This window comes from Pygocentrus nattereri, chromosome 7 (assembly GCF_015220715.1).
Source record: "Pygocentrus nattereri isolate fPygNat1 chromosome 7, fPygNat1.pri, whole genome shotgun sequence".
Classification (NCBI taxonomy): domain Eukaryota; kingdom Metazoa; phylum Chordata; class Actinopteri; order Characiformes; family Serrasalmidae; genus Pygocentrus; species Pygocentrus nattereri.
In genome coordinates, this window is record NC_051217.1 from 26553855 (window position 1) to 26567025 (window position 13171).

The window sequence follows — 13171 nt, forward strand, 5'->3', positions numbered from 1 at the left end:
TAGAGTAGGGGTATAGAGTGTGAGCCTAAGTGGAGCGAGGCTATGGAGGATGAGCGTAAGTAGTGCAGGGTTATGGAGGGTGAAGGTCAGTGGAGCGGGCATATGTAGGGTGAGGGTAAGTTGAGTGAGGATATGGAGGGTGAGGGTCAGTGGAGCGGGCATATGTAAGGTGAGGGTAAGTTGAGTGAGGATATGGAGGGTGAGACTAAGTGTAGTAGGGGTATGGAGGGTGAGGGTAAGTTGCGTAGGGGTATGCAGGGTGACAGTAAGTGGAGTGTGTGTTTTGGAGGGTGAAGATAAGTGGAGGGGGTTATTGAGGGTGAGGGTAAGTGGAGTGGGGGTATGGAGGGTGCAGGTATGTTGAATAGTTGTATGGAGTGTGAGGGTAAGTAAAGTAGGTGTAAAAAGCATGAGGGTACGTAGAGTAGGGGTATGGAGGGTGAGGGTGAATGGAGTGGGGGTATGGAGGTTTAGCGTAAGTAGAGTAGGGTGATGGAGGGTGAGGGTAAGTAGCGTCGAGGTATGGAGGGTAAGGGTAAGTGGAGTGGGGTATGAAGGGTGAGGATAAGAGGTTTGGGGGTATGGAGGGTGAGGTTAAGTAAAGTAGGTGTATGGAGGGTGAGGTTAAGTAAAGTAGGGGAATGGAGCATGAGTGTAAGTAGAGTAGGCGTAGGGTAAGTAGACTAGGTTTAGGGAACGTAGGGTTAGTAGAGTAGGGGTATCGAGGTTGCAGGTAAGGAGATTAGGGTTATGGAAGGTGAGGGTAAGTAAAGTAGAGTTACGCAGGGTGAGGGTAAGTAGAGTAGGGTTGGGTAGGGTCGATAAAATTAAGTAGAGTACGCGTGGGTATGGAGGGTGAGGGTATGTAGAGTGGGGCTATGGAGGGTGAGGATGCGAACAGTGGGGGTATGGACGTTGAGGGTAAGTTGAGTGTGGGTATGAAGGGTGAGGGTAAGTGGAGGTGGGGCATGGAGGGTGAGGGTATGTGGAGTGTGGTTATGGAGCTTCAGGGTAAGTGGAGTCTGGGTATGGAGCGTGAGGGTAAGTAGAGTAGTGGTATGGAGGATGAGGTTAAGTGGATTGGGGGAATGAAGGTTGAGGGTAAGTAGAGCAGGGATATGAAGGGTGCAGGAAATAGATAAGGTTATGGAAGGTGAGGGTAAGTAAAGTGTGTGGTTGGTTAGTGTAGTGGGTAACACCTCTGCCTTCTACGCTGTAGACTGGGGTTCAATCTTGGTAACCTGGGTAAACACCCTACACTATATCAATAAGAGTCCTTGGGCAAGACTCGTAACACCACCTTCGCCTACCTGTATATACTGATCAAATTGTAAGTCGCTCTGGATAAGAGCGTCAGCCAAATGCCATAAATGTAAATGTAAAGTAGGAATGGAGGGTGACGATAAGTATAGTAGGGGTACGGAGGTTGAGGGTAAGTAGAGTGGGGCTATGGAGGGTGAGGATGCAAACAGTGGGGGTATGGACGTTGAGGGTAAGTAGAGTGGGGTATGGAGGGTGAGGGTACGTAGAGCAGGGGTATGGACGGTGAGGGTAAGTTGAGTGTGGGTATGAAGGGTGAGGGTAAGTGGAGGTGGGGCATGGAGGGTGAGGGTATGTGGAGTGGGGTTATGAAGCTTCAGGGTAAGTGGAGTCTGGGTACGGAGCGTGAGGGTAAGTAGAGTAGTGGTATGGAGGATGAGGTTAAGTGGATTGGGGGAATGAAGGTTGAGGGTAAGTAGAGTAGGGGTATGGAGGGTGAGGGTAAGTAGAGTAGGGGCTATGTAGGGTGAGGGTAAGTAAAATAGAAGTATGGAGGGTGAGGTTAAGTAAAGTACAGATATGGAGGGTGAGGGTAAGTAGAGTAGGGGTAGGGAGGGTGAGGGTTAGTAGAGTAGGGGTATGGAGGGTGAGGGTAAGTTGAGTGTGGTTATGAAGGGTGAGGGTAAGTGGAGGTGGGGCATGGAGGGTGAGGGTATGTGGAGTGGGGTTATGAAGCTTCAGGGTAAGTGGAGTCTGGGTATGGAGCGTGAGGGTAAGTAGAGTAGTGGTATGGAGGATGAGGTTAAGTGGATTGGGGGAATGAAGGTTGAGGGTAAGTAGAGTAGGGGTATGGAGGGTGAGGGTAAGTAGAGTAGGGGCTATGTAGGGTGAGGGTAAGTAAAATAGAAGTATGGAGGGTGAGGTTAAGTAAAGTACAGATATGGAGGGTGAGGGTAAGCAGAGTAGGGGTAGGGAGGGTGAGGGTTAGTAGAGTAGGGGTATGGAGGGTGAGTGTAAGGAGAGTAGGGTTATGGAGGGTGAGGGTAAGTGGAGTGTGGGTATGGAGGGTGAGGATAAGTAGAGTAGGGGTATGTAGGGTGAGGGTGAATGGATTGGGGGTATGGAGGTTGAGCGTAAGTAGAGTAGGGTTATGAAGGTTGAGGGTAAGTAGCATAGGGGTGTTAAGGGTGAGGGTAAGTGCAGTGAGGGTAAATAAAGTGGGGGCATTGAGGGTGAGGGTAAGTAGAATAGGGGTATGGAGCGTGAGGGTAAGTGAAGTGGGGTATGAAGGGTGAGGGTCAGTGGAGTGTGGGTATGGAGGGTGAGGGTATGTAAAGTAGGTGTTTGGAGGGTGAGGTTAAGTAAAGTAGGGGTATGGTGAGTGAGTGTAAGTAGAGTAGGCATATGGTAAGTAGAGTAGGGTTAGGGAGGGTCAGGGTAAGTAGAGTAGGGATATGAAGGGTGCAGGTGATAAGGTTATGGAAGGTGAGGGTAAGTAAAGTGTGTGGTTGGTTAGTGTAGTGGGTAACACCTCTGCCTTCTACGCTGTAGACTGGGGTTCAATCTGGGTAACCTGGGTAAACACCCTACACTATATCAATAAGAGTCCTTGGGGAAGACTCCTAACACCACCTTCGCCTACCTGTATATACTGATCAAATTGTAAGTCGCTCTGGATAAGATCGTCAGCCAAATGCCATCCATCCATCCATCCATCCATCCATCCATTATCTTCCGCTTGTCCGGGGTTCGGGTCGCGGGGGCAGCATCCTAAGCAATGAAGCCCAGACCTCCCTTTCCCCAGCCACTTCCACCAGCTCTCCAAGGGGGATTCCGAGACGCTCCCAGGCCAGCTGGGCGATATAGTCGCGCCAGCGTGTCCTGGGTCTTCCCCGGGGTCTCCTCCCAGGTGGACTCGCCTGTGACACCTCCCGAGGGAGGCGTCCAGGAGGCATCCTAACCAGATGCCCGAACCACCTCAGCTGGCTCCTCTCGACGTGAAGAAGCAGCGGCTCTACTCCGAGTCCCTCCCGGATGACTGAACTTCTCACCCTATCTCTAAGGGAGAGTCCAGACACCCTGCGGAGGAAACTCATTTCGGCCGCTTGTATTCGCGATCTTATTCTTTCGGTCATTACCCAAAGCTCATGACCATAGGTGAGGGTGGGAACGTAGATCGACCGGTAAATCGAGAGCCTTGCCTTATGGCTCAGCTCTTTCTTTACCACAACAGACCGGTAAAGAGCCCGCATCACTGCTGACCCAGCACCAATCCGCCTGTCAATCTCCCGCTCCCTTGTACCATCACTCGTGAACAAGACCCCGAGATACTTGAACTCCTCCACTTGAGGCAAGAGCCTATCCCCGACCCAGAGAGGGCTCTCCACCCTTTTCCGCCTGAGAACCATGGTCTCGGATTTAGAGGTACTGATTCTCATCCCAGCCGCTTCACACTCGGCTGCAAACCGATCCAGCGAAAGCTGAAGTTCGTGGCCTGATGTCCCCAACAGGACCACATCATCTGCAAACAGCAGCGATGTGACCCTGAGGTCACCAAACCGGACACCCTCCATCCCTTGACTGCGCCTAGAAATTCTATCCATAAAAATTATGAATAGAATCGGTGACAAAGGGCAGCCCTGACGGAGTCCAACTCTCACTGGGAACGAGTCTGACTTACTGCCGGCTATGCGAACCAAACTCCAGCTTTGTTTGTACAGGGCCTGAATGGCTCGTAGCAAAGAGCCATGTACCCCGTACTCCCGAAGCACCTCCCACAGAATACCCCGGGGAACACAGTCGAATGCCTTCTCCAGATCCACAAAGCACATGTGGACTGGTTGGGCAAACTCCCATGAACCCTCCAGAATCCTGGAGAGGGTGAAGAGTTGGTCCAGTGTTCCACGACCAGGGCGGAACCCGCACTGTTCCTCCTGGATCCGAGGTTCGACTATAAGCCGGACTCTCTTCTCCAGTACCCCTGCATAGACCTTGCCAGGGAGGCTGAGGAGTGTGATTCCCCTGTAGTTGGAACACACCCTCCGGTCCCCTTTTTTAAAAAGAGGCACCACCACCCCAGTCTGCCAATCCAGTGGCACCGCCCCCGATGTCCACGCAATGTTGAAAAGGCGTGTCAGCCAAGACAGCCCCACAACATCCAGAGCCTTGAGGAACTCAGGGCGGATCTCATCCACCCCTGGAGCCTTGCCACCAAGGAGCTTCTTAACTACCTTAGCGACTTCGGCCTCAGTAATGGACAAGCCTATTCCCATGTCCCCAGACTCAGCTTCCTCACTGGAGAACGTGTCGGTGGGATTGAGAAGGTCCTCAAAGTATTCCTTCCACCGCCCAATGACGTCTTCAGTCGAAGTCAGCAGCACACCATCTCCACTATATACAGTGCTAGTGGCACACTGCTTTCCCCTTCTGAGTCGCCTGACGGTTTGCCAGAATCTTTTCGGAGCCGACTTAAAGTCAATTTCCAAGGCCTCACCAAACTCCTCCCATACACGGGTTTTTGCCTTGGCAACAACTGAAGCCGCAGATCGCTTGGCCTGTCGATACCTGCCAGCTGCCTCTGGTGTCCCACAGGCCAACCATGCCCGGTAGGACTCCTTCTTCAGCTTGACGGCATCTCTCACCTGGGGTGTCCACCACCGGGTTCGAGGATTACCGCCCCGACAGGCACCAACTACCTTAGGGCCACAGCTACAGTCAGCCGCTTCAGCAATGGAGGAACGGAACATGGCCCATTCTGAGTCAATGTCCCCCACCTCCCCCGATATCTGGTCAAAGTTCTGACGGAGGTGAGAGTTGAAGATCAATCTGACAGGTTCTTCTGCTAGACGTTCCCAGCAAACCCTCACTATGCGTTTGGGCTTGCCTGGTCTGACCGGCATCTTCCCCCACCACCTGATCCAACTCACCACCAGGTGGTGATCAGTTGACAGCTCAGCTCCTCTCTTTACCCGAGTGTCCAAAACACATGGCCGCAAGTCCGATGACACGACTACAAAGTCAATCATTGAACTGCGGCCTAGGGTGTCCTGGTGCCATGTGCACTTATGGACATCCTTGTGTTCAAACATGGTGTTCGTGATGGACAAACTGTGGTTTGCGCAGAAGTCCAAAAACTCAACACCACTCGGGTTCAGATCAGAGAGGCCATTCCTCCCAATCACACCCCTCCAGGTCTCACTGTCATTGCCCACGTGAGCGTTGAAGTCCCCCAGTAGGACAATAGAGTCTCCAGGAGGAGCACTTTCAAGCACCCTTCCCAAGGACTCTAAGTAGGCTGGGTACTCTGAACTGCTGTTCGGTGCATAAGCACAGACAACAGTCAGGACCCGTTCCCCAACCCGAAGGCGTAGGGAAGCTACCCTCTCGTCCACCGGAGAAAACCCCAACATACAGGCACCGAGTCGAGGGGCTATGAGAAAGCCCACACCTGCCTGCCGCCTCTCACCATGGGCAACTCCAGAAAAGAATAAAGTCCAGCCCCTCTCAAGGAGATTGGACCCAGAGCCCAAGCTGTGTGTTGAGGTGAGCCCGACTATATCTAGCCGGTATCTCTCAACCTCGCGCACCAACTCAGGCTCCTTCCCCGCCAGTGAGGTAACGTTCCAAGTTCCAAAAGCCAGTTTCAGCAACCGAGGATCAGAACGCCAAGGCCCACGCCTTCGGACACTGCCCGATCCACAACGCACCGAACCCCTACTACTGCCCCTCCCATTGGTGGTGGGTCGATGGGAGGGGGGACTCATGTAACTCCTTCGGGCTGGGCCCGGCCGGGCACCATGAGTAAATGCCCGGCCACCAGACGCTCCAGGGTGGGGCACCGGTAACCCTGTTCCGGGCAGGGTACACAAGTCCTGTTTTTGTGTCTTCATAGGGGTTATTATGGATCACACTTTGTCTGACCTGTCACCTAGGACCAGTTTGCCATGGGAGACCCTACCAGGAGCTTTTGCTCCAGACAACATAGCTCCTAAGATCATTCAAGCACGCAAACCCCTCCACCACGATAAGGTGGTGATCCAAGGAGAGGTTTATGGTAAATTAGCTTCAGTTAATTTATGTTTATGAACAGAGACCTACAGATCAATATAGTAAAGGAAAACTTATTTGTGATCCTGAGTTTAAAGCAAGTTTTTATTCAACTTGTAACTAAGTTACAAAATAATCTTAAGACGAAACTTTCCTTGTTTGTAAAAGTGATTTCAGAGCCACTCAGTTCTACCTGATAAAAACGGATTACTTTCCTTTCTCTCTCTCTCTCTCTCTCTCTTTCTATTTTCTATCTTCTCCCTCCCTCTCTTCTCTTTCCACTCTCTTTCTCTCCCCTCTCTCCTCTTCCTCTCTTCTTTCCTTTCTCTCTTTCTCTCTCTCCATGCTCTCCTCTCCTTCTTTTCTCTCTCCCTCTCCATTCTCTCTCTGTTCTCTCCTCTCTCTCTTTGTCGCTTTCTATTCTCTCTCGATTCTCTCTCTCATCTCTCCCTCTCTTTACTTTCTCTCCATCTCTCTATTCTTTATTCTCTCTCCTCTCTCCCTCGCTCTCTATTCTCTATTCTCTCTCTCTCTCTATTCTGTCTCTATTCTCTCTCCATTCTCTCTCCTCTCTCTCTCACCTCTCTCTCTCCATTCTCTCTCCCTCGCTCTCTATTCTCTTAATTCTCTCTCCTCTCTCTCACCTCTCTCTCTATTCTTTCCTTTCTCTCTCTCTCTCTCTACTCTCCCTCTATTCTCTTTCCTCTCTCCTCTTCCTCTCTTCTTTCCTTTCTCTTTCTCTCTCTCCATGCTCTCCTCTCCTTCTCCCTCTCTTCTCTTTCCTTTCTCTCTCCCTCTCCATTCTCTCTCATCTCTCCCTCTCTCTCGTTTCTCTCCATCTCTCTATTCTCTCTCCCTCGCTCTCTATTCTCTCTCCATTCTCTCTCCTCTCTCTCTATTCTGTCTCTATTCTCTCTCCATTCTCTCTCCTCTCTCTCTCTCACCTCTCTCTCTCTATTCTCTCTCCCTCGCTCTCTATTCTCTCTCCTCTCACCTCTCTCTCTATTCTTTCCTTTCTCTCTCCCTCTCTTCTTTCTTTTCTCTCTCTCTCTATTCTCTCTCCTCTCCCTCTATTCTTTCCTTTCTCTCTCTCTCTCTCTCTCTATTCTCTCCTCTCTCCATTCTCTCTCTCCCTCTATTCTCTCTCCTTTCCCTCTCTTCTCCTTCCTTTCTCTCTATTTTCTATCTTCTCCCTCCCTCTCTCCTTTCCTTTCTCTCTGTCTCTCTCCATTCTCTCTCTCTCTCTCCTCTCTCCCTCTCTATTCTATCTCCTCTCCCTCTTCTTTCCTTTCTCTCTTGCCCTCTCCATTCTCTCTCCTCTCTCTATTCTCTTTTGTCTTTCCTTTTTCTCTCCTTCCTCTCCCTCTATTCTTTCCTCTTTCCTTTTTCTCTCATCTCTCTCTTCATTCTTTCTCTCTCCCTCGCTCTTTATTCTCTCTTCTCTCTCTCTATTCTTTCCTTTCTCTCTCTCCCTCTCCATTCTCTTTCCTTTCTCTCTCTCTCCCTCTCCATTCTCTCTCTGTTCTCTCTCCTCTCTCTCTATTCTCTTTCCTTTCTTTCTCTATTCTCTCTCCCTCCCTCTCCCTCTCCATGCTCTCATCTCTCTCTCCCTCTCTCTCCCCCTCACTCTTTATTCTCTCCTCTCTCTCTCCATTCTCTCCTCTCTCTCTCTATTCTCTTTCCTTTCTCTCTCTATTCTCTCCTCTCTCCTTTTTCTCTCTCTCTCCATCCCTCTCCCTCTCCATGCTCTCATCTCTCTCTCCATTCTCTCTATTCTCTCCTCTCTCTCTCCCTCGCTCTTTATTCTCTCTCCTCTCTATTCTTTCCTTTCTCTCTCTCTATTCTCTCTCCTCTCTCTCTCTCCCCCTCTCCATGCTCTCATTTCTCTCTCTCTCTCTGTATTCTCCTTCTCTCTCCCTCGCTCTCTATTCTGTCTCTATTCTCTCTCCTCTCTCCATTCTCCCTCCCTCCCTCTGTCTCTCTCTCTCTCTCTCTCTCTCTCTCCCTCCCTCCATGTAATGAGAGCTCCTCTTTATCTCTGAGAGACGCTGCTCATCAATCTTGGGGGAGAATGTGATAGTGTTGGGGGAGGAGGAGGAGGTGGGCAGGGCTCTCTGATCCAGTCAGAAACTGTAAGTTCCAAACACAGAGTGAATAATACTACTACTACTACTACTACTACTACTACTACTAATAATAATAATAATAATAATAATAATAATAATAATGTTTTCAGTTCTTTGTCATTTTCTGTTTAAGAAAAAAAAAACAAGAGTCTGTGTTTGGGGTTTAACAGGCTTCTGATTTCATCTGTAGTCATTTAATCATTTGATAAAAATCTGTTTTAATTGTGGATCCTCACTTTCTTTTATATAAGCTTATTCCAAAGAGGTTTGTTTACACAGTAACAGCAACTACAGTGCATTAAAATCACTGTAACAACCTGGTGGTAAAATACATGGCTGATATTTCAGAGAAAAATTCAATCATCATGCAGTTTTGTCAGAAATGTGCTGCAGTTGTCCTAAACTGTACAGTACAAAATGCAATAAATGTTTCATGCATGTTCCACTAGATTTCTGCCTATATTCAGTTATAATAATAATAATAATAATAATAATAATAATAATAATAATTTAGTATCAATGTGGTCGGTCTTCTATTCTAAGTACAGTAGGGCCGATAGGAGCTGACACTGTTGGGGTAAGTGTAAGACTGATAAAAGTAGGCAGGGTTAGTGTGGAACTGCTGCAGGACGCCTGTAAGAGGCGCTGTTTCCTCAAGCATGGCATCTCTCCTAGCACTGCAGCAACCTGCACCTCAGCAGAGCCATGGCGGGGCAGGATGGCCTTTAGCGCCCATAGCTGGACCTGGGGCCGTAGGGCTGGGCACTGCCCGGGGTGCAAACGAGGCAGTGCCCAACCCACCTATCCAGCTGTTGCTGGGATGTGGGCACCGGGTGGTGCAGTGCCAGGAAAGATGCTATTGGCCAGTAAAAGGAGCCAGAAATTGCCAGCCCCGCCTTCCGCTTCACTAGCTTAGCCCCGTTAACTGACTGGCTGACTGCGATATCTTGCCCGGCCACCTGCCAATAAACACCTCGCTGTGCGGGTTGAGCATTCAGTAGGTGCCCTTGCCCGGGTCGTCGCACTGCCGCGGGACCCTGGCGAAACACTTGTTGAGGCTCAGGTTGTGGTGGATGGAGTTCTGCCAGCCCCGCCCCTTCCTGTCGTAGTACGGGAACTGTGACATGATGAAGTAAGTAAGAATTTATTTGTAAAGCACTCTAAACACAACCTGAGTTGACCAAAGTGCCATACATAAAATCAATCCCCAGGACACACTGGGTTAAGGACAACAAAACAAATAAAATACGTAATGAAAGTAACATGTAAAGAGAGCTTAGAAGAAAGAGAGAAAGAAAACTAGCAGCACCTCACATCACTACACACTAGCATCTCCTGCTATTCTGGACTAGTTGCAGACGTTGCAATAGAGACTGATTAATCCCTATATATAACGAATTACAATAATCAAATCTGGAAGAAATGAAGGCATGAATAACTTTCTCCAGGTCAGAGAAACAGAGAAAAGGCTTAAGCTTTGCAATGCTTCTGAGCTGAAAGAAACTACTCCTTACCAGAGTTGATTTGTTTATGAAATCTGAGATCTGAGTCAAAAACAACACAAAGATTTCTCACAGAGGACTTGACACATGACAACAGATGACCCAGGTTATTAGAGACATTGTTAATGAGATGGGGAGCACCAAAAACAATGACCTCTGTCTTGCTTACATTCAGCTGAAGGAAATTGACAGCCATCCATCTCTTAATGTCCTCAAGACAATTTGTGAGGGACATTAATGAGCCATGGTCATTAGGTTTAATCGGAAGATATAACTGTATATCATCTGCATAACAGTGAAGCTAACATTGTGCTTCCTAATAATTTGGCCCAATGGTAGCATGTACAACAAAAAGAGGATGGGCCCTAATATGGACCCTTGAGGAACACCCAAAGACATGTCTGCAGAGGAGGAGATATAATTGCCCAAGTTCACGGAAAATGTTCTATGTTCCAGGTAAGACCTAAACCAACTCAGGACCACTCCCTGTATCCCCACTCACTCGTCTAAGCGCCCAATAAGTATGTTATGGTCAACTGTGTCGAAAGCAGAACATAGGTCCAATACCATAAGGATGGCACAATTTCCTGAATCAGCAATAAGCAAGAGGTCGTTTGTCACTTTAAGGAGGGCAGATTCTGTGCTGTGCATAGCCTTAAAACCCAACTGAAAAATCTCAAAAATGTGGTTATTACTTAAAAACGGTAGAAGCTGATGATACACCACCTTTTCCAGTAATTTAGCTAAAAACGGCAATTTAGAAATCGGTCGATAGTTACTGACCATTGTGACAACAAGGTTCTGCTTTTTAAACAGAGGAGTAACTACAGCTTGTTTGAACAAGGCAGGAACTCACCCAGTAGTTAAGGAGGTATTGATGATGTTCTGGATAGATGGTCCCAAAACATCCAATGACTCCTTAACCAACTGAGGTGGCATGATATCAAGAGGGGTAGTTGCAGGCTTAGTATTCATTATTAAGTCTGTAAGTTCCATCATTGAAACAGTATCAAATTCTCTAAAAACACCGAGATGTCTGCATGTCTGAGGAAGAGGAACATCTGGTCCCAAAAATGTAATACGAGATGGAATATTCTCAGTCTTCCCAATAAAAAAGTTTAAAAAGTCTTCACACAAGCCAGGGGACGGAAGTCGTAGATGCCGCTGAGCGCCATCACGATTAGGGCGCTGTAGCTGAACGGGGGCTTCTCTGCCGCAGCCTCCCTGCCCCCCTCCTGCTCGGCTCCACCTCTTCTTGTTTCGGACAGTCCGGCTGATTTCGGAAGCCTGGGCAAAGGCACATGAACTTGCGCTGTGACGAAAGCTCCCGCCCACAGAGTTTGATTGACAGGCATGCCTCACCTACAGGAAAAATGCAACTAGTCTATCCAGGCCCCGCCCACAAATGCAGTGTGTTCTGTCACAGCTACCGAAGCGCAGACGACCGAGCTTAACTGCTTCACATTAATCGTCATGTGATTTTACAGCAGATCGTGGGTAGATCTCTTCAGACATGCTACAGAAGCTAGCCACGCCGGCTATGACGTCATGGCTATCGACTTAAGTAAATCTCTTAGAACAACTTCAGCTGTGCAGCCAGTGGCACTTAGCCAGTTCTGCATTCTACAGTGACGTTAATGAACCCCTTCGTCTTTATACTCTTAGCTAGCCAACTAACAGTCTCCACCACGAGCTACAGCAGCTAAATTAGCATTGTAGCATGCTAACTGCTTAGCAATGCTAAGTAAACCACCTGCAGTAACTTCAATCACGATACACTGCTTATACTACATTAACTAGCTAACTACTAACCCGCCGATGGCTTAGCTCAGCGTTTTCCAGGTGACCCGCCAGCGTTTAAGCAGAGTATCGGACAAAATTCCACAGATCGTCAGTCGTTTTCCCCTCGCAGGCCAGTTCACTGATTTCCCTTCTTTTCTTCAGTCATGCTTTGTTTAAACGATTTGAATCCAGCACAGCGTCAGCAACACTTAAAATAATTTCAGATCAGGGCCTGGCCATTAGTTTTCCTCTCTCAGGTTTTTGTAATATTCGTTAGTTTATTTTCCAAAGTAAAAGTCTCTGTTTGAGGAGATTATAAAGTAGGTAGAACTCGTTTGCAGGACTGTAATCTGGGTGGTCCGAGGGGGTACCAGCAGCGGCAAACGGTAAGTGGGGTGCCGACCTCGTCAAGTCAGCGGACCGATTATATGCTGCTATCTGGGATGGACAAAAACCTCGATAATGTTACAGGAGAAGAAGAAACTTCACTTTTAATGTGACTCAATGTAACCAGACTTTTTTTTTTTTTACAAGTAAATCTGGGCCGTTTTTTCTCATATTGCCTCAGAACAGTTCACAGCACTGTATCTACATAATTTACAGCCTCACAGTTTCATTCGCAATTAAACACTTCAGATTTTGGGCTGGTTTCAACTTCTGGTGGTCAGATTTTAAACACACATTGGACTATAGATTTTTACGGGACCTGGCAACCCTGAGTACTGTAGACTGGTGATAGGACATTAAAAATGGCTGAGCTTCTGCAGGAAGTGTTTTGTTGGAGTGTTGAATCTCCTCACACCTGTCTGCCTTCACAGGTGTGTAGTGCCATAATCCCCCTCAGGGACCAATAAAGTGCACCTACCTATCCGTCTGACCTGTCAGTCTATCACAGGGTGATGCACCGTAGTCCAGCTCAGTCCAGGCTGCACTGGATGTACTGAAACTAATCCTTATAATAGCAAATAAACATTTAAAATTTACTTCTTTAGTTTTAAGACGGGAGCTATGAGGCTAATTGGCTACATTAGTAATAAAATTAGTATCAGGATTAGGCTACAACAAAAATAATAAAAGAATGAAGTTGTGATGGAATAATATGACATGCTCTAATAAAATTGATCAGAATGGAATTTAAAATCCACAATGAAGTGTCTAATAAAATTAATATCAATAATTAATATCATATAAAATTATTTAGTAATTTCTTAATAAATTTTTACATTATCATTTAATAACATCTTGTTCCCAAAAAACCTGAAATATAGAGTAAAACAGCTTCAAAATGTTCTTCACACTCACGCCTTTTTCAAACACAGTTTTTTAGGCAACGAAAACCAGTTCCTGAACGTCAGCGGTCACCAGTCCGCCTCCTGGAGATCTACTGTCCTTCACGTTTCACCTCCAAGCTGATCCCAACTCAGCTCGTCCAGTTGAGGGCAATACAGATGGTCA